The sequence below is a fragment of the Rhinolophus sinicus genome, unplaced genomic scaffold, assembly GCF_057876585.1.
Source record: "Rhinolophus sinicus isolate RSI-liver-muscle unplaced genomic scaffold, RSI-T2T HiC_scaffold_23, whole genome shotgun sequence".
NCBI lineage: Eukaryota > Metazoa > Chordata > Mammalia > Chiroptera > Rhinolophidae > Rhinolophus > Rhinolophus sinicus.
The window spans coordinates 201,711-208,395 of record NW_028290713.1 but is presented as its reverse complement, the minus strand read 5'-3'; the positions used below and the strand labels follow the sequence as shown (position 1 = coordinate 208,395).

At 40.2% G+C, this 6,685-nt stretch overlaps 1 pseudogene; it reads right to left on the bottom strand.

The window, feature by feature from the left end:
- Positions 1 to 4,890: 4,890 nt before the first annotated feature.
- LOC148754337 (sorting nexin-5 pseudogene) lies at positions 4,891 to 6,359 on the bottom strand (annotated as a pseudogene).
- Between the last annotated feature and the right edge of the window lie 326 nt (positions 6,360 to 6,685).

Genomic DNA, 6,685 nt, shown 5'->3' with positions numbered 1-6,685 from the left:
GTTCGCCAGGAATTACCTAAAAAATAAAGGAAGGTCCACTGTCTTTGTTTCTGGGCTCAGTCGCTGGGTCAGTATATACTGTAGTTCTCTGTATTCTACTTGTCAAAGACACTGAATTTGTAAGGTGTTATGTCTCCCATTGGCAGGTAACATAACAAACAACTTTAATTCATGATAGATTCACTGACTGCAATGGAGTCCCACATGCAAAATGTAGAGAGTTCATGAGAAAAATGGGTGAAAATTGTGAATGTTTCCTCAATTATGAAGTCATAATATTAATGAAATTCACATAACATTCAAAAAAGGTATAAGAAGAAACAGATAGGAATGCCATAGGAAGCCCTAAGTAACATGGAAAAGAATAGAAGAGACACAGCAGCTCTGTAGCAATCCTTGGTTTAGCCTGATTTAGACTCCAGGTACTTCAGGATAACCCAGGCTTGAACCCAACAAGATACCTCAGCCATTGCCCCAACTCCCTGAGCACTCCTTCCTTTCCTATTGAAGGAAATTTCAACGGTCAAACGAGAGGAGGTCCATCACATTTTATTTTTTTTTCGGAGAATTCTTTGAATGTGTAATGATTCTCCCCCTTTCATTTCACAGTGAATGAAAAATGTGAGACCTCCTTCCAAAAATCAGTGCTCTCTCTGTAAAACAGCAAGCTACTGCATCAGTCAAATATCCACCACCATACTTAATTCTAGCAAGGGCACTTAATTCATTGGGACGTAAATAACCCAGGCAGTGTTTGCTTTGAGAATTGAGGAGCTTTCTCATGTAGCCCAAAGTGTCTAGGAGGCATGGACATCAAAACATTACAGGACTTATGTTATATGAGAGATCCCTACTGAGAATATCTGTTACATTGTTATCGTAAAATTTACAAACCACATGTTTGCCTTTGGAAATGTTAAAAATATAATTCAGTTTTGTAGGATGCCAACAGCATTAAGGTTTCCTCAATCCTTGCTGTGTCATATCATTTTTCTGATTACAAACAATCAATAGAAACCCAAGGCATGCAACTTACACTTCCCTTCCACGAGGCCCCACAACTTGCTCTCTGCAAACACTGACCTGCCTTATTTCCCTATGAATTTTACATTGTTGATCTTTTCTCTGAATGGAGAGAAAACCTCGGGATCCCAGCTTCTTTCTCTTGCCAATTTCTCAAAACACTTTCTTGCTGTGGCCAGTGTCAGGACTTCTGCCACATTTATGGATGTATCTTTGTTCATTGTATACATACACCACCTTCGCTAACTCATTCACCTGTTTACCTGATATTGTGTCTCCACATTTTTTGCCATTATCTACAGTGCCATGCCGAATTCTGTTTAGGAGTTTCTAGGAATCTGATTTAAACACTATTGTATATCTATCAATGGTCAATTAATATTTAATTCTCAACATACTGGACAAATAACAAACTGTTTTCCATGGTAGCTATATCTTTCTAAGTATCCAGCAGGGACACGTGAGCATTCCAGGTCTTCCACATCTCATTTTCAATGCACATGTGATCTTTTCTCTTCGTTTGATTACCACATTATTGAAGGAGTAGCAATTTGTCCAATTTTGCTTTTGATTTTCCTTCCCTGACTGATAATCTCTCCTATTTTCATAGCAAAATGTTATAGACAGTGTCGCTCCAATAACAGAAGTGTATTTCTCACCATGCTGAAAGTCCAAGAGGAAGGTGCCAGAAGGGTGCTTCCTCAAGAGGGTCTGTCAACAGAAAACGCTTGGTCTGACAATGAGGGCGATAGGAGGAAGGAACAGACTGAGCATAGTGACAGAATTTGGTTTCCTCACAGACTCACACACTGTGTTCTGCCCAACACTGGAGCTGTAATCCATGCCCAGCAGCCCCCTAGCCAATAATATATCATTATCCTCATGTGTTACTAAAAGACAACTGTGACATCATCATTCCCTCTCTATGATTCCTCAGCTACAGATATTTCTTGGACCATTTGCTGTACAAGGACTTAACCTGGACAGCCCTCCCACTTGAACCCTGAGTGTGACTTCACCATTCTCTGTGCTCCATAGAGCCTTCTTTCTCATACTACAGAGGCTCGAAAGCCCAGCTATAATGAGATGCCAGGAATCACATTTACACTTCAAAGAGGAACAATAACTTACATTCATTTGATGTGAGCGCTGGCTTGAAAAACTGTCCATCAAAGAGTGTTATCGGATGAATGTGAGATCCAGATAGTAGCTGGTCGTGTCTTCCAGTCTTTGATGGTGATTTTCTTTTTTTTCTTTTTTCCTTTCTTTTTTTTTTGATTACTAGGTTGGTTATATTATATTTTATTTTTTTATTAAATTTATTGGGTGACAATTGTTAGTAAAATTACATAGATTTCAGGTGTACAATTCTGTATTACATCATCTATAAATCCCATTGTGTGTTCATCACCCAGATTCAGTTCTTCCATGATGGTGATTTTCAGTGATAACCACTTATCTTACCTAGCAAGTTGGGGCATAAGTTTCTTGATTGTCCTCATCATTTGCTGAGTAGTGTCAAGGGCATGTTGGTACACATAGAAGAAGGATATACATTTGAATTGGGCTGTGTCATTTCTGACAAGCATGATGGGCTCCATGGGTGTGAAATCTGAATTCCCCGATATGTGCCTATGAACTGGCAGATTTCTGAGGGATCGATATAATTCAGTAGAGGTCAGGATCACCAGGAATTACCTAAGAAAGAAAAGAAGGTCCACTTTCTTTGTGTGTGGGCTCAGAGCTGGCTCAGTATATACTATAGTTCTGCATATTCTAATTGTCAAAGACACTGAGTTTCTCTGAAGAAGACACTCTCTGCCATCCCTTAGCATGTGACTTAACAAAGAATTGGAAGTCATGATAGATTCCCTGACTGCACATGGAGTCTCACATGCAAAATGTACAGACTCTATTAGTAAAAATGTGAAAACTGGGAATGCTTCCTCAATTATGAAGATCAGAGTATTAAAGAAATGCACACAACATGTGCCAAATGTAAAAGATGAAACAGATACGCATGGGCAGGAAGCCCTCAGTACCTGGAAGAGAATGGGAGAGTCACTTCAGATCTGTAGCAATCCGAGTTGTGGCCTGATTTAGACTCCAGGTCCTCATTATAGCCCAGGCTTGAACCCCACAAGAGACCACAGTCATTGCCCCAGCTCTCTGAGAAATCCTCCCTTTCCACTCAAAGGAATATCTATGCTTACAGGTGAGGAGGCCCATCATGTTTTATTTCAGAGACTTTTTTAATGTTTAATGATTCTCTCCCTTTCAATTCACAGTGCATGAAACCTGTGAAAGCTCCTTTCCAAAATCAGTGCTCTCTCCGTAAGTTGGTAATCCACTCCATCAGGTAAATGTCCACCACCACACTCATTTCTAGCAAGGGCATGGGACCAACATTTCACTAGCCGGTTGGGAACTACATTTCACTGGCAGTACTTGTTTTAGAATTGAGGAGATTTCTCATGTAGCCCAAAAAGTCTAGGAGGCAGGGCCATCACAACAATAGAGGACATGTGGTTTATGAGAGATGCCCTACTGGCAATTATCCTTACATTGTTTTGGTAAAATTCACACCACCCGTTTGCCATTGGAACCTATAAAAAATACAGTTCAGTTTTGGAGTATGCCACATGCATTTTGATTTCCACAATCCTTGCTGTCCAATACCATTTTTCTGATTACAAGCAATCAACAGAAACCAAAACCATGCAACTATCACTTTTCATCCATGTTGCCCCAACCTTGCACACTGGCCAACACTGACCTACCTTCTTTCCCTATGAATTTGACATTGTCGGTTTATGTTATTGGATAGACAGGATATGTGGCCTTAGGTTGCTAGCTTCCATCTCTTGCCAATTTCTCAAGATACTTTCTTGCTGTTTCCATTATTAGGACTTCTGTCTCCTTCATGACTGTATCTTGTTTCATTTATTCATATATCACCTTTGCTATTGCATTCATCAGTTGACATGATATTCTGTCTCTACATTTTTGCCATTATCTACACTGCAGTTCTGAATTATGTTTAGGGTTTCTGGGCATCTGTTTTAACACTATTGTGTATATCAATGATCACATGATATTTTCATTCTCAACATAATGGACAAATAGCGAAATGTATCCATGTGAGTTATATCATTCTATGTATCCTCCAGATACATGTGAGAATTCCAGTTCTTCCACATCACATTGTCAATGCACATGTGATCTCTTCATTTTTGTTGATCACAACATTCTTTTTTTTTTTTTTTTTTTTTTTTTTTTTATCATGGTTTATCATTTTATTATACACTTTATAAAAAATCCAAACACTAACATCCGCCCCATTAGGGAGCATGATCATATCTTTATTAATGTAGATCTGGCCATTTTCTAAAGATGCCATATTATTGGGTTTTATACCCTTAAAGATACTTCTCTCTCAAATATATCCCCACTACAAAAATGGAGCTGCAAAGGGTGTATAAAGGTGAGACTTTCTTGCTCTTGTTACGTATAAACACTTAAGATGACTAAAGAACTATGAGAGTTAAGAAGGGGGGAAGTCATCTAATTAAGGAATGGAATGTCTGTCGCCTGTAACAAGTAGGTGAATTTATTATAACTGGCACCTACTCTAAAATAACTGGATATGAGCACATGAAACAATGAGACTACATGTGCCAGGCAATTGCTTATTCTTGTTTCCAGAAGGCACATGTTTCCTGCACCCTTTTTTAATAACTAGACAAATTACAGGAGAACCCAGTATTTAGATTCTACCCACTTTGAGCTATTAAATGCATAAGGAAAAGATTAGTTATGTCCAAGTAGCACGTAATAGAAATATTTTTAAACCAACATGGTTAAGTGTTAAGATTTTTAGAAATCAAAATATTTATTAACATAATTTTAAACTAAAGTCAAAGGTAATAAATCTTCTGTGGTAATGATTTAAGTGCAAGTGATGCTGGCTTTCACATTCGTGTCCTTCATTCAGAGAAAAGGCAGATCAGTTGTTCTTGAACAAGTCAATGCAGCTCTGCAAGAGGGAGACATTGTTCCTAGCATGCTTTATTTCCAGTTCAGACATTTCAATTAGGTTTTTTCTAAATGCTGCCACTCTCTTTCGTTTGAAATTGCTTAGTTCTTCTTTTGCAGACTCAGAAAGCTGTTCAAATTTCTGGCAGCATTCCTGCTGGTGTGCCTCAGCCAACTTGACGTCTTTGCTTTTTAAGCGGGCCTTATCCAACGCTTTATTTGAGTTCTCATAGTCAATGAGGGCTTTGGTGCTCCTGTATAAGAGATCCTTAGCAGCCTCTATATTGAGCATGTAGTATCGGAGAAGCTCTGTCAGCTTTAAATCTTCGTCTGAGGAGACTCGACTCTCTACTTTCCTAAGTTTTTCAAATAGCTCAGCAACCTTCAGTAGGTACTTTTTGATGACTGTGGGCTCTTCTAAAGCCAGGCTATGTAGGCAGGCTGCAGTGTGGATATAGTCATCTGAAACATTTTTATGAGATCTGGTCATTTTGTCAGCTTTTGCACATGAATCCTTGATCCTATTATAATAGTTAATGAGGAAATTTTTCTCTTGCTCAAAGAAGTCATCTACCTCCTTAACTCCAGAAAAAAGGACTTCATCAGCACTTTTCACCACACTTTTGAAAAAGCCACCAACCATCTCTTTGGTATTCTTTCGCCTAACACTTAGATCCTGATCATATTCCAGGAAAACATGAAAGTTGCGGTCCTTATTGAGAATAGGGTGAGAAGACAGCCTCTGAAGAAAGACTTCATGGGAGGATACAGTCTTCTTAAAGACAGCAAGATATTCAGCTTCCAGCTCTTGCTTCATCTTGGCAAATTCTTCTTTGGTCATAGACCCTTCACCCTCTCCCAGTTTCTGCATTTTCTCTCGAGGGCCATCAAAGTCAGGCTTTGTAGGAGCAGGCGGAATAATAAGCCCAGCATAGTCTGCAGTTTCAGTGAGAGTGTCATGTAGCCATACAAAGTCTTCATGTTGCCTTGTAACAGAAAACTCTGGGCTCTGAAACGTGGGCAGCGTGGTCTTGGTGTGTACTGTGAACTTGACCTTATCTCTCTCACTGAGTGCATCAGGTATGTCAATCTGAAGCGAGGGATCAACATTCAGGTCCACGGATACAGATCTCAGCTTGCTGCGGTCCTCCTCCTGCTGCTGCAGCAACTCAGGAACCGCGGCCATGGCGACGCGCACCTCGAGCGGGGGCCGCCTGGCCTCGCTCCAGGCCACGCGGAAACCACTGACCGCAGTGCCACACAGGAACGCGGAAACAGGAAAACTCCCAGCGAGGCGCGTCTCAAGCGATCACAACATTCTTGAAGGGGTAGCATATTGTGTCATTGTGCATTCAATTTTCCCTCTGTAACTGACAAAGTGTCCGATTTTCATAACAAAATATTATAGACTGTGTGGCTTCTTTAAGAGAAGTGTATATCTCACCATCCTGAAATTCCAAGATGAAGGCACCAGAACATTGCTTTCTCAGAAGGCTACGTCAATAGGAAACTGCTCAGCAGGGTCTCAGACTGTGTGCCTCAGGAGGAAGGAACAGCCAGAGCAGAGACACAGAAGTCGCCTACTCACAGACACACATTCTGTTGTCTGCCAAGCACGGGACCTTTA